The sequence below is a fragment of the Mustela putorius genome, unplaced genomic scaffold (assembly GCF_011764305.1).
Source record: "Mustela putorius furo isolate JIRA1106 unplaced genomic scaffold, ASM1176430v1.1 tig00537350_pilon_pilon_pilon, whole genome shotgun sequence".
NCBI lineage: Eukaryota > Metazoa > Chordata > Mammalia > Carnivora > Mustelidae > Mustela > Mustela putorius.
Window position 1 is genome coordinate 16053889 of NW_025422471.1, and position 25405 is coordinate 16079293.

The 25405-nt window shown below is 38.1% G+C and overlaps 3 pseudogenes; 1 reads left to right on the forward strand and 2 right to left on the reverse strand.

Annotated features, from left to right (window-relative positions):
• Nucleotides 1-300: 300 nt before the first annotated feature.
• Nucleotides 301-1509, reverse strand: LOC101680183 (annotated as a pseudogene).
• A 3635-nt stretch (nucleotides 1510-5144) lies between these two features.
• On the reverse strand, nucleotides 5145-5302 carry LOC123390447 (annotated as a pseudogene).
• A 5276-nt stretch (nucleotides 5303-10578) lies between these two features.
• LOC101680490 overlaps nucleotides 10579-25405 on the forward strand; it is a 29094-nt pseudogene continuing 14267 nt past the window's right edge.

Below are 25405 nucleotides of genomic sequence, written 5' to 3' on the forward strand. Positions count from 1 at the left end.
TCTGATTTATTTCACTTAGCGTAATGACTTTCAGGTCTACCCATGTTGTCCCAAATGGCAAGGTTTCGTTCTTTTTGATGGCTGAATAATATTGTATATATATACTACAATTTCTTTATCTATCCATGGATGAATGCTTAGGTTATTTCCGCATTTTGGCCGTGATAAGTAATGCTGCAATGGACACAGAGGTGTAATACACAAAAACCATACTGTTTTGATCTATTCTTCCCCCTCACTGCCTTTGGTCAGAATTAGGTGTCCAAGATGATTAGACATTTATGGAACAAACATTTAAGTTTAGGCAGCAGTCTTCTTTTCTTCTGTGGTGGGTTTCTTTTCTGCAGGCTTCTCTTCTCAGTAGCTGCATTTTTTTTTTCCCACCAGAGGCTTCTTCTGCTCCTTCACACCAACAGCCTCCTTTCCTGTCTTCCCTATCACAGGCTTCTTGCCTGGAACCCTTCTCATCTGAGTTGGCTTCCAGTGCTGCTGCTGCCTTATCCATCTGGAGTTTATAATTCTTGCTCCAGGAAAGAATGGTTATTCCGGCTCCTGGTCTTGGCATATGGGTTTAGCTTCAATACTATTCACGGGGTTTTGTATGGATTCCACTTTAGGACTCTACCATGTGTGGTGCTCAGAGGGCTCTTTGGATCTCTGAGCTTTTCCACAGATCATCTCACCTGCGGGAAGCACTTTTTGGTCCGAAGGCAAAAACGTCCCACATGCTCTCCAGGGGCCAAGTTTTCAAGTGTTCAGTTTGCTTCCATTAAGGAGAGTCATTCCAAGGATGTTTCTGAAGGCCTTCACGGTACTGTTGTCCTCATTATAAAGGAGGCAGGGTCTCTCCTGTGCTGTATAGGACACATTTGGCCCTTGCCAGCTCTCAGATTTGCTGAGAGGCATAGACCTTCTTGATACCACTCCAAGCGTTCAGTTTCCTAAGAAGCAAATCAGGCTCCTTGGCCTTCTTGTAGCTTTGTAGCTTTGAGTTTTATCTCTGACCACCAAAACAAGTTCAGGCATTTTCTCAATTTGCTGACCTTTAGACATGCCCAGCGCTGGTAAGGCCAAAGGTGGCCTGGGCGGAGCACGTGGCCTATCGCTTCTGTTGTTGTGTTCACTATGCGTTGCCTATGGTGTCGGGTCTTGGTCGGTGCAAACATGCAGCCCCTTGACACATATTTTCAAAACCACCCTGGCAAGAACTGTGAGTCTCACTGACTCGAACTCTAGAAATCTGAGCCCCAAGACTCAGGATTCGTTTGCTGACATGCTAATTCACTGATAGCACAGTGAATTCACTGTTAGTCTATTGTCATGCTAATTCATTGATAGTCTATTGTTTTTGCACATGTTGGTGTGAACAAAGTTTACAATACCTGGTCAATTGGGAGTCTTGAACACAGCAGGCAAAGTGACATTTTTGCCAGAAGATTCCCTCTTTTTGAAGTACACTGATACCAGTGGGCAGGCACATGCCATGGCAGGGAGAGAAAGCCATGCTCCTCTCAAGCTCACTGGCTTCCAGAGGAAAAACTATTTTGATCTCTTCATTTTTTTTTTTTTTTTCAGACTAATGTTCTTGTTTTCTTTAGATGAATATCCAGAAGTGGAATTGTTGATCACATGGTAGTTCTATGCTGATCACAAGTTTTGAGGAACCTCCATATTGTTTTCCACAGTGGCTGAACCACTTTGCATTCCCACCAACAGTGCATTAAGGCTTCCCTTTTCTCCATATCATCACCAACAATTATTACGTCTAGTCTTTTGGATAAAGGCCATTCAAACAGGTGTCTGGTGATACTTCACTGTGGTTTCGATCTGCATTTCTCTGTTTAAGGACATAGAGCATCTTTTCATGTACCTGTTGTCCATCGGTATGGCTTCTTTAGAAAAATGTCTGTTCAGTTCTTCTCGTTTTTAACTGGACTTTTTTTTGCTATTGAGTTGTATGTGTTCTCTCTATATTTTGGATATAAGCCTCTTCACAGATATATGATTTGCAAATATTTTCTCCCATTCAGTAGGTCCTCTTCATTTTGTTGATGGTTTCTTTTGTTGTGCAAAATCTTTATAGTTTGATGTAGTCTCTCTTGTTTATTTTTGCTTCTGTTGCTTTGTTTTTGGTGTCAGATTAAAAAAATCATCCCCAAGATCTATGTCAGTTTCTTACCACCTGTGTTTTCTTCAAGGAGTTTTATGGTCTTAGGTCTTACATTCAAGTTTTCAATCCATTTTGAGTTCACTTTTGTGTATGTTGTTGATAGTGGCCCAATTTCATTCTTTTGCATGTGGATGTCCAATATCCCCAACACCATTTATTGAAGAGACTGTCCTTCCCCATTGCATATTCTTGGCTTCTCCATCGTAGGTTAATGAACTATTTCTGTGTGGATTTATTTCTGGACTCTGTATTCTTTTTTCAATATGTCTATTTTTATGCCAATACCGTACTGTTTTGATTACTACATCTTTTTAATATAGTTTGAAACCAGGAAGCATGATGCCTTCAGCTGTGCCCTTCTTAAGATTGCTTTGGCTGTTTGGAGTTTTTTGTGGTTCCATACAAACTTTTAGGATTGTTTTTTCTTTTTCTGTGAAAAAGGTCTTTGGAATTTTGGTAGCAATTGCACTGAATTGTAGACCTCTTTGGGTAGTATGAATGTTTTTAACAATATTAATTCTTCCAATCCATGAGAATGGAATACCTTTCTATTCGTTTTTGTCATTTGCAATTTCTTTCATCAATGTTTTATAGTTTTCAGTGTATAGGCCTTTCATCTCCTTGGTTAAATTTATTCCTAGGTATTTTATTCTTTCTGATGAGATTGTAAATGGGTTTTCTTAATGTCTTTTTCTGATAAGTTGTTGTTAGCTTGTAGAAAAAAACCAACTTTTCATGTGTTGGTTTTGTATCCTGAAATTTTACTAAATTTTTTAGTTTTAACAAGGTTTTGATGGAATGTTTAGGTTTTCTATATATAGTATCATGTTGTCTGCAAATAGTGACAATTTTACTTTTTCTTTTCCAATTTTGATGTCTTTTCTTTCTTTCTTTCTTCCTTTTTCTTTTTTTCCTAATTGCTGTGGCTAGGACTCTCACTACGATGTTGAATAAAATGGTAAGAGTGGGCATCCTTGTCTTATGCCTGATCCAATGTTGAATGTGATGTAAACTGTAGGCCTGTCATAAATGGCCTTTAATATGTTGAGATATATTTTCTCTATACTAGCTTTGTTGAGAGTTTTTATCATAAACAGATGTTGAATTTTGTTGAATGCTTTTTCTGCATTTATTGAGATGGTCATATAATTTTTATTGTCCATTTTGTTAATGTGGTATATCACATTGACTCATTTGCAAATGTTGAACCATTCTTGTGTCCCTGGAATAAATCCCACTTGATCATGGCATATAATCCTTTTAATGTATTATTGAATATGATTTGCTAACATTTGGGGTTTTTGAATCTATGTCACCAGGGTTATTGGCTTTTAATTTTCTTTTCTCATGACAACTTTGTTGGTTTTGGTAACAGCATAATGCTGGATTTGTAAATGAGTTTGGTAGAGTTTCCTCCTTTTCTATTTTTTCTGTTAAATCTAAACTAACTTTAAGACTTATACACTAATATTTATTTATTTATTTATAGTTTACTTATTTATTTGACAGAGAGGATAGCGAGAGAGAGACACACACACACACACACACACACACACACACAGAAAACACAAGCAGGGGGAGTGGGGGTGAGAGAATCAGGCTTCCCACTGAGCAGGGAGCCTGATGCAGGTCTCGATCCCAGGACCCTGGAATCATGACAAGAGCTGAAGGCAGACTTAACGACCAAGTCACCTAGGTGCTCCTATGCACAGATATTTAGAAGTAATATTGATCAGAGCCAATAATCCAGGTCAACGACTAACTTCCTTCCTTCCTTCCTCTCTCCCTCTCTCCTTCCTTCCTGCCTTTCTTTCTTTCTTTCTCTCTCTCTTTCTTTTTTTCTTCCTCTACTTAGTTTTTTCTTTGGGTTTTCCTGGACTTTGCAGTTCATTTGAATGCAAACTCTAAACCAGAATAAAGGCACATTTGGTGAATAAATTGTTTGTGTCCCTTCTTTTACAAGCACCTTCAAGTATCAGTTTTCTGTACCAGTATCATTTAATTTCCTACATTACGCAGGCCAAGAACTTGTCTTGTATCCTCATATATTTTTTAAGATCCAAGGTTCATGGTTACTTAACTAAGTTCAGTGTGTAAACATGTTTGTTATAAACAACATGGATCTGGCATCCCCCAGACCAAGTGATCTGAGAGGCACCACCAAGATGGTAGCTGCAGTGTTTTTTATTTTTATTTTTATTTTTTTAAAGATTTTATTTATTTATTTGACAGACAGAGATCACAAGTAGGCAGAGAGGCAGGCAGAGAGAGAGGGGGAAGTAGGTTCTCTGCTAAGCAGAGAGCCCAATGCGGGGCTTGGTGTCCCAGGACCCTGGGATCATGACCTGAACTGAAGACAGAGGTTTTAACACACTCGGCCATCCAGGCGCCCCTAGCTGCAGTGTTTTTTATAACGGAACATACTAATTCTTCTGACATATTCTACTGGTCACACCAAGAGACCAACTCTAGTATAATTTGGGAGGGGATCACACAAGGGTGTTAATACTGTGAGGTGGGAATCATTAGGTGCCACTGTAGAAGCTGGCTGCCAGGTACATACCCACATTTAAATTCTATTGAATCTAGTCTGTACTGATGGTTCATGACAGCAGTGTATTCACAGAACCCTAGATAATATCTGACAAATAGTAAGCTACTAATAATTTTTAATAATTGGCTAATTTTATTTTATCATAGATATGGGTTTTAGGTTTTTCTAGGAGGATCTATAGAAGAAGGATATTTCAGCTGCCATAATTTAGTAAAGAGAAGTTAAAGGCATGCCTAATTACTGTGTATATGTGAATCTTGGGCATTACTTCAAAATTTTATTCCTCAAAGAGGAATGTTCAAGAGAATGGGCATTTAAAATTGTGATCCAGTTTTTACTGTTAGATGTATTGTTATTTTGAAGTTATTTAGGGTACGTTATAGGATAAAATATTAAGTAAATAAGTTAATGGTTTAGGAATAAAAGTTTCCATAGAGAGGAAAACAAATATAAGATATTAAAACACTTTGTGATTTTAAATGAGCTAGAAATATCAGTGAGCACTTGTGAGTCTACCCATTCATCTAACCAAATAAAAGATTCTACACTTGATCTTAGCCAAAAGGCCGAGAAGCAATAACCAAATAAAAGATTCTATTAATTTCCCTAATCTTATAAAAGAAACAATGACAATCTAGCAGAAATGAGTACCCCACAATACTATTTTTCACTAAAAGGAACAAAAGCTCCTTGGAGATATGGCTGATTCTAAATCTGAAACAGAAAAATTTTAAGATTAGCCTGGGACGTCTTGCCCCAGAAAGCAGGAAAGCTATCAAATTTTGATGTGCTCATATTAAAAGGATATATGGCACAGCTTGCAGGAGGTCCCACTGACCAGATAGGGCAGATAAGGCAACTCAAACATCAAAAAGATTTAATATGTTGGCTAACTGAACATACAAAAATAATAATAATATGCAAAAGAAAGGAAAAGAGAAAAAAGGAAACAAGAAAGGAAAAAAAAAACTAACGAGGTACTATATGTTGACTAACTGAACATAATAAAAAAAATAAATAACCTCTTAAAAAAAGATTTAAACAGGGTATATAAGAAAATTATGAGTCCATGGTGAGACAAAAAATTAAAATAGAACAACAATACCAAACAAAACACACTAGCCCCAACATACTGATTCTCAATGGAGTTTTCTAAGAAATCAACTCATTACTCTGACAACTAATAAAAAATCAAATATTTATTCTGCCTGAATAATAGTTGACCATAGAATGATCTTTTTTTTTTCCCATTAAATTCCAACTGACATAAATATCCTTTTAGTTTCAGGTGTAAATCACAGTGATTTGATATTTTATAAATATTTTATAAATGAATGCGAGAAAAAAATCACCCAACTGAGCAATAGGCCAAAGACCCTAAGAGACACCTCACCAAAGAAGAGATCAGATGGCAAATAAGCATATGAGAAGAGGCTCCACATTATGTCATCAGGGAAATGCAAATTAAAACAACTAGATACCACTAACCATCTATGAGAATGGCCAAAATCCGGAACACTGATACCACCAAATGCTGGTGAGGATGGGGAGCAACAAGAAATCTCATTCACTGTTGGTAGAATATACAATGATATGGCCACTTGAAAGACAGGTTGGTGGCTTCTTATAAAACTAAACATACTTTTGTCATATGACCCAGCAATCATGCTTCTTGATATTTTCCCAAATGAACTGAAACCTTATGTCCATTCAAAAATCCGCACATAGAAGGTTATAGCAGCTTTACTCATAATTTCCAAAGTTTGGAAAAAAGACTCTGGAGCATCCAGACAGTGGAAACTATTCAGCACTAAAAAGAAATAAACCTTCAAGCCATGAAAAGATGTGGAGGAGAGGTAAATGTTTATTACTAAGTGAAAAAAGCCAATCCGAAAAAGCTGGATTCTGTATGACTCTAACTATATGACCTTCTGGAAAAGCCAAAACTATGAATCCAGTAAAAATTTCACTGGTGTCCAGGGGTAGGGGTGGTAGTAGGGATGAACAGGTAGAATGAAGAGGATTTTTAGGACAGTGAAACTACTCTATGTGATGAATACATGTTTGGGATTTTTTGTTGTTTTTGATACACATTATTATATATTTGTTCAAGCCCATACAATATAAAACACCAGGAGTGACTCCTAATGTAAACTATGGACTCTGGGTGATTATCATGTTTCAAAAGGTAGGTTTACCAATGGTAACAAATGTATCACTCTGTGGGGGTTGCTGATAATGGGAGATAGGCTATGCGTGTGTGTAGGCAGGGGTATACATATATATCTATACATTGTGCTGTGAACCTAAAAGTGCCCTTAAGAAATAAAGTCTTAATAAATTAAAAAAATGTTAAGAGGTCTGTGATTTGGGTCAACATAATAGCACACTTGGCAATTATGAGTAAAAATGAACTGGCACCTAGAGATATGGTCTGAGGTATTACACAGACAGAAGGAAAATTAATGATATTCTTGCCTTCTTGGTCATGAGCTAGTTCAGAAAATGTGGTAAGGCCTGTGGATTCAGCCTTGGTGTAGACATGATCACCAAAAAGGTAACTCTGTTTTCCCTGGAATGATCTGAGAGAGCCCAAGTACCACATGGGTCCTAGCCCAGTGCATTTGTTTTTCCTCCATTTATTTGATCCAGGCTCAAGAGAGATTATTTGCCTGATTTGGTTTACACCTTTGTTTTCCCTATGAAATTAAAAAAAAAAAAAAAAAGATTTTATTTATTTATTTAACAGAGAGAGAGAGAGATTGGAAGTAGGCAGAGAGGCAGGCGGTGGTGCGGGGGGAAACAGGCTCCCCACTGAGCAGAGATTCCCCATGTGGGGCTTGATCCCAGGACCCTGAGATCATGACCTGAGCCAAAGGCAGAGGCTTAACCCACTGAGCCACCCAGATGCCCCTCCCCATGAAATTTTTTAAGCATACAAGGTGAGGGAACGTGTCTTATTCAGGCTTGTCAATCACTATTTCCTGAAGCAAAGAATTTTTCAGAGCAAAGACAAGAAAAAGTCACTTGGACTCACATATTACAGGCCTAAAAGAAGCCAGGTCACCTGCCTATTTATTATAAAAGTGGAATTAATGCCAATTTGCAAGCTTATAGATATGAAGACAGCCGCCAAGTCCCAATGTGAATATCGTTTGTGGAATTACATAGTTACAGAAAAAATCAATCTCCTGAAACATTCTCTCAGCAATAACAATGATAACCCTATTCTGTTTCTTTTGCTAATCTGAGTTATTGACTGGGTGGAGGTGGGAGGTGAGAAGCAGCTAGCTGTTCACATGGGTGGTATACAAAATAATCTTAAAGATTCTCTGCCCCAAATTATGTTCACTCTTTTCTGTTTCTTATGCTTGCAAATCCTAGATTTTTAATACTAAGAAAGAACTTGATTGAATATGGAATAAAACAAAAAGTGATCTGTTTCCAAACTGATAATAACTTGGCCTCTATGCTCTTGCTACCTCCCTGCTGTCTATGTTTTCTTGTCAGCTGCATACCCCGGCAGAAAAGACCGACTTCCTAGATAACAGAGGGTTCTCTCGAAATGGGAGGACCTGGATTTCCTGGCTGAAAACTCCAAACAAACTCTTAAGATCCATGTAACATAATTAAATTCTTGGCGGTACAGAACTGATCAACAGGGCCAATCCAGGAGCAGTGACAGCTCTGGGGACAGCATAAAAAAGCTGTGCGTCTTTGGAAGGAGGAAAGTAGATAGACGCGTTTTCTTCCAGTTTGGAAACTGCAGATATTCTATTTTTCTTCCTTTAAATAACTAATCCTGGGATTTGGGGGCAGATGATTTTATCCAAACTTCAATTCATAAAATTTCTTGTATGTCTAAGCAGTTTCTGCATTTGACTTAAGAGGTACATGCCATAAAAATCAACAGAATATTTTCTTTAGAATATTAGGAACATACAGAAATCTCAGTAGAGATATTGCTGTATCAAATATGTTTTGATAAATAACACATTTCAAAGTTTTGTATTTTATTCATCCAAGATTTTAACAAAAAATAATCTGAAGAGGCTAGTGACATGAAGGGATCCTCTAGGAGGAAAGAATATCTATCCCTAGTTTTCAATTGCAGACTGAACATCTATGCAAAGATCAACCATGAAAGGATATGAACAAAGGTTTGGGCAATTAAAATGTTACCAGTTACAGCACAGAAGGGATAAGAAATCTGCTTTTCTCTTTTTGGGCAATTGCATTTTAACTATTAGAAAACAAAATAATCCAATGAACATCTGTCAGGACTATGTTGAATAGTCCTTTAGAATGTTTTTATGTTTAATTAAAGGTTTGTTTTCATATTACCCTGAGCACTATTCATTGGGGGTACAGACAGAAGAAAGGGACTAAACATATTAATATAATTAATATCTAATCAATAGATACTAATTGATATGTAGGAAAATTGAACATATCAGTTGAGCCTATTTATGGCATGAACTAATTTAAAAACCAACAAGCTTTGGAATGTCATAAAGAAAACAAAAGCAAAATGTAGTCTCCCTTTTTACCGCAATTTTGGCAAATGTAGTAAATGAGCATAGAGATATAAAAAATATATAATCCAGGGATTATTAGTCACTTTACAAAAAAAAGGCTTTTATGTTAAGAAAGTATTTTTATAGGAATTATTTCTGTAAGTATTAATATATAACTCATTTTATAATTATTTTATATATTACTACATTTAAAGGATGCTAGTAGCTGCTCACCATGAGACATTTTTGTGTTGAACCAGGAGACAATTTATAAAAAATTCTTGAGTGATGCTTAGTTTAATCCTCATGTGTCTATTTCTTTCAGTGGGAGTGATGATACCAAAACAACAACATCGACTGTCAAAAGTACCATTTTTCCAAATATGTCACATAAATCATTAATATGAGTTGATTTTATGATGAAAGACTGCAGGTCAATTTTAAGTATAAGAAAATAAGTATGGCCAAGTATTATAAAACAGACATGAAACGTCTCACTAACATGCTTTATTATTTTAAATTCCTTTTCTGTACTTTTTGCTACCCGTATGCCTACTTTTTCCTGTTTCCGCCATACCTGTCTACCCTCCCCCTTGTTTCCTCCACTCTCATTCCTTGCTGTCTACAGTGGTGCCCAGTGTCTGCGGTGTATGTCTTTGGAAGGGGGAAGGTAGATAGACATGTTTTCTTCCAGTTTGGAAACTGCAGATGTTCTATCTATAAATGTCACACAGTGACATTTCCAACACCGCTTGGTTCTCTGTTAGCATATATTATTGTATTTAGATATTAGTAAATTAGCATATTTAAGTATATTACATTATAGCAAAATGGACTACGGAACTGCCAGGCTCTCCAATTCACTGGGCACATCAAAAGGCTTATTTATCTATGACACAAGCAGCTATAGCCACATTTTAATTTACTTGTCTTTATTTGCTCTAAAGAACATTTCTCAGAGTTTGACTTTATTTTCAGAGGATCACTCTGAACACTGATTTCAAACTCTGAAAAATAAGCCCTTCCAATATTTCTCTGAAAAATAAGCCCTTCCAATTATTCATCTGATGAATAATTACTAATGAATAATTACTAATAATTACTAATCAGTAGATAAGGTGGATAAAGTGGTTCTCATGACTTCTAGTCAGGATCCAGCTACGACACATCTGAGAGTTCGATTTGGTAAATACACAAAGAAAGCATGGGGAATAGTGTTTAAAGTAGAAAGGATTCAAAATAAAAGAAAAAGGAAACGTTCTAGAGGAAACAGGCCTTAATATAGTGCCTTTTCCTGTCCACAAAACCAGCTCTGTCACAATCTAGCAGGTGTAGCCATGGCTGATTTTTCCCTGTCTGCTGTGTTACAGTCTCTGGTGATTGGAGGCTTAGCCCAGGGCATGTTCGAACACCACCGATGGGTGAGAACGGTCAAATAACACAACTGTCACAGATCTGGCAGAGGTAGGTTTCCAGATTCCAAAGGTGCTGGCCACTTGTGACGCCCCTGTAAAAACAGCCTTTCATGTTTATATTGAGGCCGTTTACCTAAAAGACTTTGGAAGCATAGCTAATGCCATCATCCCCCAGGTAGGACATGGATCAGGTGTTTGGAGAGTTATTTACTTAGGAACTTTCGGACTGATTTGAATTAGATTGTTTAAAAAGTAGGTACAGAATGTTAATAATGAAAGTTATATCACTTATTTATAGATGGAACCAAATATGGAGGTAAAACAATAAATGAGGTTAATTTTTTTCAATCTCTGAGTGAGGACATACAGAAAATATTACGTAGACATCTTTTCTTTTACTTTAACCAATTAAACAAATCGATGTTTATGACTCTGCCCACAGCTCTGAGTATTGATTGCCTCACATCCCAAGACGTCAGTTTCTTGCTCACCCTGTTCTCTCTTCTCCTTGGTCAAGTTTACACGGCCTCAACTGAGTTAACAAATGTCTATTTATATAAAAAGACTGTGGATAACCTCCCACTGTTCATTTTCTGCTCTACCGTTGCTGTAGTTTTCCTTTGTGTGTTCTATTCATTTACCAGTTCAGAACGTCAGAAAGGTAGAAGAGGTATCTGTAGATTTACTTGTGTTTTGAGAAAACGTTATTTGGTCAGGTGATTTCCAAGTCTAACCACAACATCCCTTTGTGTGTCAGCAAAGGAACCGCATCCACAATACTAGAACTCTACAGTTCTTTGCCTTAAAAGACTCCAAGAGATAAGAATGCAGTCCAGGTCTATTTATTTATGAGTAATCTGACCAGTTTAAGTGATCAAAATCATACAACTTGTTAGCAACACTAGTAAACTAAAGCGCCAGGCTTCTAGTTCCCCTTGTCCACTGTTACCTGTTTGTTCAAATATATGTGACATTCACTGCACTTAAAGTATAGATATGGATGCTACTGGAGAAGTTTTCAAACAAAATCAAATTCACGTCCAATTGTTTTTTTGTTTTTTGTGTTTTTTTTTTGTCATGAACATCAATAGCAATTGAGCTTATAGATAAAGGAACACTTCACAGTATTTTCTTACAACTATTTTTTTTAAGAAGGGAAAGATTTTATTAGATGATCTCTATTGTTCCTTCTAGTTTTAATAGCCTTGGAATTCATAAATCATCCTAGAATGCATAGGTATGCAGCAAATGGCAAGAGGCATGCCTTTGTAAATTCAAAATGTTGTGATAGTGCACATTTACGGCTGAAAACATGGAATAAGAATAACCATCGCAGCTGAAATGAGTATTTATTCTCCCTTTAATGTTGTTATATCTCATACTCTCCTGCCCCACTATTTTCCCATTTCATTCTGCATCAGTCCACTTACTGTGCTCTGTCTATAAATGCAGTGTGCTGGAATCAAAAGAGAATGAGCTTTGGCATATGATAGAAATAATATTTGAATCCAGGCTATGTGACCTTGAACTACACACTCAATCATTTTCTGAGTCTCAGTGTCTTCCACTGTATAATATAATTAGATTACACAAATATAAGTCTGTGGATGTGGTTATGAGGATCAGTGATCTTAAGTGGAATTTGGTTAGCACAGTGTTGTGATCTGATACTGAAAATAACCAGATTCTTCTTATTTTTATAAACAAGTATTCTGCGGATTTAAAGGGTGGGGGAAGGAGGAGGCGGCCAAACACCCAGCTATGTCCCTTCAAACATTTTATTGTAAAACTCACTTTTCTCTTTGTTCTCATAATACTCAGCTCTGCGAAATGCAAGGGACAAAAATAGTTCATTGCTATTTTAAAAATTCACTTCAAGCACAGTTTTACTTTGGTTGACTCTAACATTAGTGCTTACAGTCTCAGTTACAATGGTGTCTGCCTGCCTAGCTAAATATCTTAAGGCATATTTCTTATCTCTATGTTGCTTACACCTTATATGATCAATGAGTTCTCATTGGTTTCAGATGAAAGCATAATGGGACAAAATGTTGGCTTTAGTTAATAACGTGTAATTGTGGTTAGTTAAAATGAAAGCCTAATATCAAGATACACCAAGTAGAGAACAGAAAAGAAATTAGGGAGAAAGTAAAATATGAAAGAAAATTTATTTCTAAGCCAAACAGCAGAGTATGCTTGATATCCCTGAATTGAAAGCAGGTGAAGAGAAGGAAAAGACTATAAAAATTGTAAAAGATGTGGTTCCCTAGGAAAAAAAATATTAATATGTCTTTCACGGCTCCCATTTTCTAAGATTAAAGTGACTGCACTGAATGCATTTTTTAAAATGCATTCATTTTTTAAAAAATGAATGCATTTCTTAAAAAATGATTTTACTAGCAGTCGTAGTAATTTATGTTCATTGTAAAAATTTCAGGCTATGTGGAGAAACAAAGGGGAGAAAACTAAAGTTTTCCCCTGAGATAACCACTGTTAACTTCTGGTATCCTTTCATCTGTTCTTTTTTTAATGTATAATCCATATATAATCTTATTTCTTACAAAATATGGATGTTAGTATGCAAACAGCTTAAAACACTTCTGGTATGGTTTTTTTTATATATGCAAAAAGGAGAAAGACTGTATAATGAATAGCCATGTGCCATTGACAGTTATCAAGATATGGCCATCTTGCTTTATCTCTACCTTCTGTTATTTGTAGTCTTGAATTATTTTAAAGCAAATCCAGATGATCTATCATTTCATCCATAAACACTTCAATATTTAACTTTAGAAGATAAGAACTCTTGCACAAAACAAAACAATATCAATCACTAACAAAGTAACCACAGTTTCTTCATGATCTTCAAGGAGCCACATTATAATTGTTTTTTAATCTGGCTACTTTTGACAATATCATGGTTATCCTTTATTCACAATAAAAGAGTCTATTGCATAGAAATGGTGACCTAATTTGTATTGACAAAACTAAGTATGTGAGTACTCATTTCCCAATATTTCACCTGAAATGGGAGCTTATCATTCTTTTCTTTTTTAAGATTTTTAAATTAATTGATTAATTGATTTTAGAAAGAGAGAGAGAGAGAGAGAGAGAGAGAGTGTGTGTGTGTGTGTGTGTGTGTGTGTGCCAGCTGGGAGAGGGGTAAAGGGGGAGAAACAGAGGGGAGGAGCAAAGCAGGAGGGAAAGGGAGAAAGAATCTCAAGCAGACTCCACCCTGGGTGCAGAGCCTAAGGCAGGGTTGGATCTCACCACCCTGAGATCATGACCCGAGTGGAAACCAAGAGTCAGATGCTTAACTGACTATGCCACTCAGGTGCCCCGGATCTTACCATTCTTGTAATCATTGTCAATTTGTTAGATTAAAAATGTAAGCATTTTGTCCATATGTTTATTATCCACTTATGCTTTTATGAATTGCTTATTCATGCTTTTGCTTCATTCCTATTGAAGTTTTGTTTTTTCTCACTGGTTTGTAAGAATTCTTCACAAGGGGGCGCCTGGGTGGCTCAGTGGGTTAAAGCCTCTGCCTTGGGCTCAGGTCATGATCCCAGGGTCCTGGGATTGAGCCTCCCATTGGGCTCTCTACTCAGCGGGGAGCCTGCTTCCTTCTCTCTCTCTCTCTCTCTCTCTCTCTCTCTGCCTGCCTCTCTGCCTACTTGTGATCTCTGTCTGTCAAATAAATAAATAAAATCTTTAAAAAAAAAAAAAAAGAATTCTTCACAAGCCTGTAGATGTCCTCAGATTGTTCATACTGCCATAATTTTACCTTGTTTTTTATTTATTTACTAAACTGGAACACTGGAGAGAAACAATATGGACATGTGGATTATTTGTATTACAGGTAAACATTTATTTTTCCAGGTACCTTTCAAGCCTAGTTACAATGCCCCCTTCCCTGTTTCACATTTTGTCATATATTGCAAATGTTGCAAATATCTTCTCATTGTCATTTATTTTTCTCCTTTGTTTACAGCAATTCTTTTCTGTAGTAAAATTTCCTTACCTCAAGATAAACATAAATAGTACTAATTTTCTTCCTATATTTTTATTATTTCATTTTCCATTTTAAAATCTTAACCTCAAATTATTGTAATATGAGGCATGAATTTATTACAAATTTACCTTCATCCCAAATTGCTAATTGCTCCACTGCATTTGAATAGACCATTTTTTGCCCAATGATTCTATATGCCTTCTTTGTCATCTAGGTTACACATTGAATAATTTGAAAATATACATTATACGTTTAAAAATATATGTGTGTGAGGTGTGTGTGTGTGTGTGTGTGTGTGTGTGAGAGAGAGAAAGAGAGAGAGAGAGAGAGATAAAAGCAGGGACCTAAAAAAATCAGGTAAGTTTTAAATGAAAGTAGAAAAAAGGCAGTCTATATAGGGGTAGTTCTTCACTGGCATCCCGGAAATAAGAGGAAACTCTAAATATTTTTTGGAGAATAAACAATAAAAAATTGTGCAAATGAAATGATACCCGTGAATTGCAAAGTTTTCCCATTTTAGGTTTGCTGAGGACTTACGAGAGAATAAAACTAGCTTTTCCCAAGGTTACCTCTGGGTAATCCTTATACTCTACCTTTTACTTATTTAACATTTTTTTAGTCCCACTATGTGCCAGCCATTTTGCTAGGAGCTGGTTATACAAAAAAGAATATGATTGAGTTCCTGCCCTTAAGGAAATCATAGTTTCATTGACTGCACTTTTTTATATTTTGTTGTAATTACCTGTTAAGGGGCCTACATCTCTTCCCAGACTATGAGCTTCTGCAGAACAGCTTTCATGGTTTATTCATATCCTAATCCCCGGTGTTTAGAATAATTCCTGACACACAGTAGCTGCTGATCAATGAATATTTGTTGAATTCCCTGGGCGCAGAATCCCATTATCTCCAGGGTCATTTACACCCATACTCATCTGCCAGGGGGAGATAAGCATTTATTGTTGCAAATGAGTGACTTTTTCTTCCATGCTTAGGCCATCCCACACAACTTTGTCTCCTACAAATCCAACTCTCTGTCCTTCACCCATCCCTTCTCTCTCTTACACCAGGGCTGCCTTGTTTCCATTACATCAATGGTTTCCAACTCCCCAGCCTTTTTCCTCTGAGGCTTTCTCAGGCTGGGCGTGTTCCTCCATGGAAAGTCTGTAGTCTTCTCACAGTGGCCTGCTCTGTGGTACACTCTTCTCTTCTTTTGTCTTCCAGTGACTTCCTTCCTTCATCCTTTTAAGTCTATGGTGGTGGCTGACTGGCCGCTATTAGCCCTGGGATTCCTGATAATCTTTTGTGGTTTCAATATATGCCCCACCCACTCCTTCTGGGATAATCTTTTTGTAAATAAAACTTCTCCACATTACATTCTTTTAAGTGTCTCATCTATTTCTTTTCAATATTTTATTATTTTTTATTATCATTACTACTGCTTTTCCTGGGGAGTATGTGCATGTTGGGGTAGGTGGGGAAAGACAGGTAGGTTGTGCACACACAAGAAAGCAGTTTTCTGTTTGAAGATAGCTGATAGCTTGAAAAGTAGTTCCAGAGGTTGAAGTACACTTGGACTGAAGGAATCAGTGAAAAGAAGAGAGGTAAAACTTGAATACCTCTAAAAATAAATGGGCTCAGAATGTGCAGGGATCAGTTGGTGAGTGACACTGAGCCGTGTTATTTATTTATTTATTTATTATTTATTATTTTTAAAGATTTTCTTTATTTATTTGACAGACAGAGGTCACAAGTAGGCAGAGAGGCAGGCAGAAAGAGAGGAAGGGAAGCAGACTCCCCGCTGATCAGAGAGCCAGATGTGGGGCTCGATCCCAGGACCCTGGGATCATGACCTGGGCCGAAGGCAGAGGCTTTAACCCACTGAGCCACCCAGGTGTCCCTTAATTATTTTTTATTATCTTATCCCAACATTAACTATGCCTATCCCAGGACACTCAGTGTTTTTTTGTTTTTTGTTTTTGTTTTTTTTGTTTTTGTTTCCTGATAAGTTACCAAGAAAACCTACAAGCCATTACTTATCTAAAGGTGATACTGCCCATCCCGAACAAAGAATTCTATTCTACATATATTAGTTGAGTTACAAAAACCCTGTCAAGCTTCATAGGATCACAGTCCAAAACTATCAGGAAGAATTACTAAAGGTCTCCAAGAGGATATAATGTACTGATCTTTTATTTTCTCTGATTCTTATGGTGCATTGAGTAGTGTTCATTTTCTTCAAAAGCACAGACTCAAAGGGGATAAATTATACCCTGTTGCTTTTGGTCACTTGACTCACAATTCTGGTGGATCATTCAGTGAAGGCTTGCTACTGTGTTTATCATACATTATAGATAAGGGGATATGGAGATAAAAATATCGTAGACATTTATACTTATTTCATTTATTCTTCTACTCAACAAGCTTTTATGAGAACTAATTAAATAATAGATGTCATGATAGTTAGGCACTGAGGAATTCTAATGAATAAGACACATTTCATTTTTCTCAAGGTCCTTAAGCAAAGATTGATGGGCTCTGAAAATGAATTTCATTAAAGGTAAAGGCACTTTCCCTTTCTGTTACAAAGATATAGGAAGAACTACTTTACCTTCCTTGTGAGCTTTTCTGAGTGACTGTCATGGGAGTAGTTCAAGGACCTGGTGGAGATTTTATCCAAATCTGTGTGTGGTTCCTGGTGTTTTTGGTGGTGATGGATTTGTATGAATTAACCTCCTCTACATTCTGAGACTTTCCTTTCTGCAAGAATATTTTTATAACGTATAACAGTTGCAAAACTCATCTCTAGTGTTGCAAGTTCAGACAAGATAAACTGCAGGTTTGATTTTTGTTTTGGTTGAAGGAAGATCTATATCACAGAAAGCCCATAAACGGGCAGAGCAGAGGAAGGCATGAGACTTTTTTGGTGTCGAAGCTGTTCAAGTAACTGCAATAGGTCCTTGTTGTCACTCACCCCGACATCTTGATATTGAAGTGATTTTTCCATACAGTAGATGTATTTATTTGAAGCCTTAGTACTTACTATTTCATGATTCCCCACTTAATAAACTTTAGTAGGAAGATGTCATGTGCTCGGAAACTAGTAACTCTCACTTTTAAGTTATTATTTAATTCATGACTTTGCTATTACTCTTGTCTCCTTGCATTTCCTCATGGCACTCCGTTTCATTAATAATAGAAAAGTCTCTAGTTTTAACACACTTCATTTTTATGCACTAAAGTCCTTTCTGCTGGCATTTGCTGATATTCTTCCCGAGCTGCTTCTATTTATAATGATACCACTGTGCTTTGAAACAATATATTTTTTAAGAAACGAGAAAGGAAGGTTTTAATAAATTCTGTATTAGGAGGTATCTTTAGTCTTTATGCAGCTTCTGAAAACCAAATAATAGATTTTCAGTAAATTTCATTTTGTAGTACATGTAGGTTGCTCTCAATAGAAGAGCACTGGCTCTCTCAAGGAGTTATGTCCTCTGTGTTCTGTCACTTAGAGCTTGGACCAGGCCCTACAACTGTGCAGTGCTAACCCAGCACAGATTCCTATGCTCCGCAAATAAAGAGTGAGTAAATATGAATAAGAAGGAGCCTTGGGCTATAATTGTGAATGAAAGCAAGAAAGTAATACTGACTCTCAGGAGAAAATAGAGTAAGAGCTTTAAGATTTAAAATTCAAATGAACAGTTGTTTGTCCATTTTATGAGAAGCAAAAGTATCTCCTTTTGCCCTCTTACCCAAAACAGTCCTATTTTGCATGTTGAGAGCTCAGAGTACTTACAGAATGATCTAAAGCACATTTAAAAATTAATTGACTTTTTCTTAAAGTCTGTATTATCTTTCCTGTGAAGCTCAGGTATGTGTATCAGAAAATTAGATTAATTACAGAATTTTTTAAAAAGATTATTTATTTATTTATTTGACAGACAGAGATTATAAGTAGGCAGAGAGGCAGGCAGGGGTGGGGTGCAGAGCAGTGAGCCTAATGCGGGGTTCGATCCCAGGACCCCAGGATCACGGCCTGAGCCGAAGGCAGAGGTTTAACCCACTGAGCCACCCAAATTTTCTTATTTTATTTTATATACTACAGAATCATTCTCTTATTGAAAATATTGAAGATAGTCCGGAATATAGAATATCCACCCAAGGGAGATATGTTAAAGTACACTGGCCTGAGTATCAGATCAATGCCTTTCATCTTAAAGACTTCATAGAAGGGGATACACTCTCCTTGCCATGCGTGATGCTGGAACTGCTATTTAACTCACATAAGGATTCAAGCGGTGTAATAGGATTATGCACATACAAAAAAAAAAAATCAGCTTTGTTAGGTTTTCTATTTTATAAATGTTAGGAATAAGTAAAATGTCAAGCATTTGTTAAAAAGCTATCCTTAAATTTAAGTATTTTCAATAATATTAAATATTATCAATTAAAGCCTAAATGTCACTCAAAAGCAGCAGGCAAATCTTGTTTTTAAGGAGAGGGAGACAAAGCTTTTCTTTTCTTTTTTTTTTTTTCAATCTGGTTCTTAAATTAACTTGGCTCCAGAAATCAAACTGTTTTAAACCATTATAAATAATTAACCAAAAACAATGTTCTATATTTTTGAAGGTACACATTTTTTTTTTCTCCCCAAAGCACTAGCTTTAATTTCAGGAGAGTAATCTTTAAAGGGAGAAGCCAAATGCATCTTTAAAAAGCTAAAGATATGATTTCCTCTCTCTCATTAATATGTTCTTGGCATTGAAAAACACATCTTATTTAAATAACTTCTTACTAATGTCCTCCACAGAACTCCCATTTATCTACATTCTTTCCGTATGTCTCTGTCAATTCAATGCTTATTTACTATACGAGTCGGCTTTTATTTACAAAGCCAGAAATTTTTTAATGTAAGAAATATGTTTATCTTTGAGAATTTAGAATTTGGATTGCACTCTTCATTTTTCTTACAGGATTGCCTTACTTTTCCATTTTAAGGAAAAAGCTTTTTAGAAATTGGAAAGATATTATTTTGTGATAAAATGAATGACTGCTGTAATCTAATGGTCCAGATTTTACTAGCTAGTGACTATAAGATAAGATCATGCTTTCTTTTAATTCCCTAGTGCTTGTAGCTTGAGCACCTACCAACCTGATCACTGGAATTAAGATTTCTTTACTTGCGAGAGATTTTCCCAAGTCCTGCCTCACATCTGCTCAGAAGCAGGTGGCCTCCTCATTACGCTGCTGTCTTTGCTGTTTGCCCTGCTCGAGAGACCACTAAACATATGGCTCAGCTCTCCTGTCCTCCAAGACTGACAGCTACCACCCCAACCTTTCTGGTCCCACACAAGCCTGATGCCTGTTCTCCCTCTGAAATAGGAGATAAATGTCTCCCTAATTCCTCATGATACAGTGGAGACTGGGTTAAAATGATAACTAGGCTTTATGAAAGGTTGCAGCATCATGGAAGGAAAGTGCAACAAAAATGATAACTCATGGGCACCTGGGTGGCTTAGTTGGTTGAGTGGCTGCCTTCAGCTCAGGTCATGATCCTGGAGTCCCAGAATCGAGTCCCACATTGGGCTCCCAGCTCTACGGGGAGTCTGCTTCTCCCTCTGAACTTCTCCCCTCTCATGTTCTCTCTCTCAAATAAATAAATAAAATCTTTTAAAAAATGGTTACTCACTTTTGTTCCATAAGTGGCTACTCTGAGAGCAGACAGGACCTTAGATCTCTTACTGGTCCAGCTTCAGGCAGGCTGACAGCTCACCAGGTACGTCCCAGCCTATGCACGACTCAGCCCTGTCCACATTCCGAGGCCTCAAGTGAAGGTGTCATTCACCCCAATCCAAGGCCCCAATCCTCATTTCTGGCATCATATTGGAACTCACCAAGGATGACTGACACTGGGAAGATACACTCTCTTCAAGGAAACCTTACCACAAAGCTAGGATCTTGCCTCAGAAACTTGTAACATCATAGCTCAGTGGCGGTTTTCTGCCTTTAGTGATGCCTTAGTTGAACGCAATCATCCGAGTGGGCATGGGTTGGCCTTAACAAGTCCAGCTTTTTTTTTTTTTTTTTAAGATTTTATTTATTTATTTGACAGACAGAGATCACAAGTAGGCAGAGAAGCAGGCAGAGAGAGAGGAAGGGAAGCAGGCCCCCCGCTGAACATAGAGCCCGATGCGGGACTCAATCCCAGGACCCTGAGATCATGACCCGAGCAGAAGGCAGCGGCCCAACCCGCTGAGCCACCAGGCGCCCCACAAGTCCAGCTTTTTAGTAGAATGGAGTAGAACAGGAATCGGGCCACTAAGAACCCTTCACCACCTCTCTATCCTTGCTTCACATTTTAGATCCTCAGATGGGACAGACGACTCTGCATATATGCATACATAGGGTATGGCTCAAATCTACTTTGTCAAAAGAAACATTTTCTAGAAAACACCCATCAAAGCTCTTTTTTAAAAAAATTCCCCAGTTTACACCATTAAACATTAAATTCCCATTCTGAAACACTAACTTTGGAGTTTTTTCATTGAGTTCAGGGTGTTCTTCCAAACAAGGAGTGGGTACTCCTCTGTGTTTCCCTAGGAACAAAGCAACAGGCTTCCTCAAGTACTCCACCCAAGAATGCAGGACTTGTTTGTAAACTTTGAAAGTAGCACCTTAGGGGTCTTATAGGGATTGTCAACAGCAGAGACAGCAGTGTGAGGAGAAGGCCAGCAACTTTAAAAAAAAAATCTCAAGTTTTAGAATCCAGAGTACCCTACTACTCTAAAATTCAACAGCTGCCTCAGAACAACAATTTTTTATTTTCAGGAGTCTCCGTTGGGGAAGGTTGGACTCAAGTTTGGCCCTGAGCTACAGGCTACAAGTTGGATACAGGCCTGCTATAGCTCTCTTGTTTGGGAGCCTAGGCTAGAGAGGCTGCTAAGGTGTGTTCTTCTCAGGGAGGATCCCCAGAGTTCAGAGGGCCACTTAAGTGCATGAACACCTTCAACCTGATGCTTGGGTCATCGGTCAAAGGAAGATAGACGGACAAACGCAGTGTTAAGGGATGGGGACGTTCACTTAGCCCTCTTCTCCACAAAGTTGTGGTACGGGTGTGGATGTATAATTCTACAAGTGAGGAACAGTGCTTTTGTCCAATAACTCAATCTTCTTTCCTGGACCACCACAGACTACCTAGCTACTCTTTCTTTTGTGCCTAGCCTTGCTCCATGGCCTCAGTATTAAGACCTGATATTTGGTCATCCCTCTGCTCAATCAAGTCAATAGTTCCATTTCAGGAAAAAATTAACAGTTTTAGTAAAAACAATGACTACATCCTGGATAGATGTATAACACGTTTCATTTCTGTTATTTGTGTTGTCTCCCTCCCTTTCTCTCTCTCTGCCCACTGCTGACCTTCTAAAGCTAGTGTTCTCTATACCCATTACTCCTCTGAACATCTCAACTTCTTCCAGGCTTGTGGTTTTGTGCATGTTATTTTTTTTTACAGAAATTTACTTAATTTGTTCTACAAAAATGTATGAAATGCCTGTGCTGTGTCAGGTGCCCAGAAAGATAAGAGACACACTGAAGAACAAAATAAAATTTGTCTATGCCTCAGAGAGCTTTCAGGACGGGGAGGAATGTAACTTCTCTACCCTTCTTTGCCACAGGGAACATGCAGTATTTTTAGGGGGGAGTTTTTTTTTTTTTTTTAAAGAGGGGAGGGCAGGGAGTCTCTAATTTTTTTTTTTTTTAAGATTTTATTTATTCATTTGACAGACAGAGATCACAAGCAGGCAGAGAGAGAGAGAGAGAGAGAGAGAGAGGGAAGCAGGCTCCCCTCTGAGCAGAGAGCCCGATGCGGGACTCGATCCCAGGACCCTGAGCCACCCGGGCGCCCCGGGGGGAGTTTTGATCCCTTATGCTTTCCTCTGCTTTTCTCAGGGGAGTTGAATTCTTCCTTTTTAGTGCTTTCATACTACTTTGCAATAGTGAAGTTAAGTAATATTTTGAGATCCAATTAATGCTTTTCTTCTTTCTGTAGTCCCGCCTCTTTTCCTCCTCCCTATTCTTTACCCAGGATAGTTTTTGGACAGGAAACCCCCCTTCTGCCCACCAAGACAACAACAATAACAACAACAACAAAAACAAACCCAACCAAAAAAACACACACATCAAGCTATTGAGGACATTTGAATAGATGACCCTAGGAAAGATAACAAGATAAAGTGGTATGCCACCACGGAAGGAGAATCCAGCAGAAAGCAGAGAGAACACAGGCCTTCTCCCCAGATGAGAAGGATTTCACCAGCCTGGGGAAGGGAGGGGGAGAAAGAGATCTGTGGGTCTGGAGCAGAGAGGACCACGTCCGTCCTCATTCTGACAGTGCCCGGAGCATGATGGTGTCAGTATGAAGAATAACAACAATCATAGCACCGGTCACAACAGCAGCTAACTGTCGCTGAACACTCACCATGAGCCAGGCATGGTCACTTTACTCTGATTACCTCAGTTTGCCCTCACAGCTCTGTGAGGTATGTAACATGCACACCCTTACTTTGCACGTGGGAATCTGAAGGTTAGGAAATTGAAAAAAATGGTCTGAGGTCATGAGATACGGCAAGCCCAGGATCTGAATCTATGTGATGCCAAAGCTGGCCTTCTTAAACAATTCGTGATTCTGCCTCCCTGCTGGGAGACCACCAAACCAGTTGCCTGAGGAACTTAGGTAGAGGAAGCCATCTGAAGCCCTGTAAAAATGTCTTGTTTCTCTTGCAGGACACAGAGGTTGGCAAGCACCCCAGGGCCCAGGGAGTCCTACTGTCAGGGAAAACAATGAACAATAACCAGAGGCAGGCGCTCTACCCTCCTTCCTCCCCTATTCCAATGACATAGGTAAGAGGACTGGATAGAAGGAACTAAGATTTACCAAGGTCAAATTCTCCACTATCTTGGAAGATGGGTACCTGGTGTAAAAAATAATTAAGCATAATTATAGAAAATAATACATACATTTCTTGTACATATTATTTTGTAAGATGAGGTTTATACCCATTACATAGATTATCTCTATTCTCTCTCTTACTACTTTGCAGTATGAGCTGAGCATTTCCTGTAGATGATGGACAATTAGAAGTTAGGAAATTTCTTTGACTTTGTTACAGATATTCAGTAGAGTGCCAGGCTACCGTTGGTCAAGAAATCATTGAAATATCCTTAGTAAGAATTCTCTATTACTCTATGCTGTGAATTGTGTAAGTCTGATGAATCACAGACCTGTACCCCTGAAACAAATAATATATTATATGTTAATTTAAAAAAAGAATTCTTTATTACTCTATTTTTACTCCCACTAAGTTCTGCTCAATGTTGAATAATAAAATGTTGAAATCTTGATTTTTATTTTTATTTATTTATTTTTTAAAAAATATTTTTATTTTTATTTATTTGACAGAGATCACAAGTAGGCAGACAGGCAGGCAGAGCAGAGAGCCTGATGCAGGGCTCGATCCCAGGACCCTGGGATCATGACCTGAGCCGAAGGCTGACCCTCAGCTGACTGAGCCACCCAGGGGCCCCACCCCTTTCTTTATTCTTAAGATAATATTTTGAGGTTATATCAGAGAATGTAACGGGAAAATACTTTAGACAAAGTGTTCATCACCACAGTATGTACTTTCTAAGGGCAAAGGGAACTTACACACTGTCAGGACGGTAGCAGCGGAATTCATCAAGAAAACAATGTTGATAAAGAGGAAGAGGAAGTGCACTCTCCGTGGAGGAATGATGCCAGAGAGAAGCATGACAGATGACTCAGCAGAAGGTCTCACTACTCCTGTCAAGGGCCAGAGAGTTGAGTGCTGCCACCTAAGAGGAAGCCGGCCAAGGAATCAAGGCTGTTCCTACCACTGAGGCGACTTCATGTCAATCAGAGCTAACGCTGGTATGTGTGGTGATACCAGCTAACCAGTTAGTCGCTGCCCTTCTTACTCACTTCCTTCCTACTCTTCCACCTCTTTGTGGTGCTGTGAGCTCACCTGCTCTCCAGTCCCACTGACCTCAAGGAGAGTTTTGTTGTTCTTTTTTCCTCTTGAGTAAGTATCAATGTTTACAGCTTTTATTTAAATTCATGCAGAAGGATTAGGTCAGCAACCCCAGAGTACGTGCATACACTTTCAAGTCGGAACTAAAATTCTAAGGCACTTGAGGAAAAGCCTTGGTTTTTAATGGTTGTTCCTTCATTCACTCACAGACTGTCCAGCCATGACCAGAGGTTTACTACGTGTTGGGCTCTGCTTGCTGGGACTCACACATTCTCTGGGAGATGGAGATGAAACTTCTGTGTGTGGTACCACAGGCACTAAAACACAGGCATTCTCCAGATCCAGGAGAGTCCAGAGGGGGAAGGCAGTATGGAAAACAGGAGGATTTCTAGACTTTGAGCTGAATCTTGAAAGATGGTGAGCATTTGCCCACTGGCTCGAGAGGAGAAGTCACCCAGGAAGAAAGAACAGCACTTTCGGAGGCCCAGCCTCATGAAAGTGGGCCATGTAATTTCACTTGTCAGGATGGGGTGAGAAAAGAGAAGTGGGAAGTTAAGGTAGGGAAGAAAGCAAGGCTGTGATTGGCTGTGTGTGCTGGACTTTGCGATTTAGAGACTATTAGAGATGTTAATAATAGAGTTAATTTTTAGCAACTAGTTACTCTGTTGGCCAGTTGCGGACGGAGGGGAAT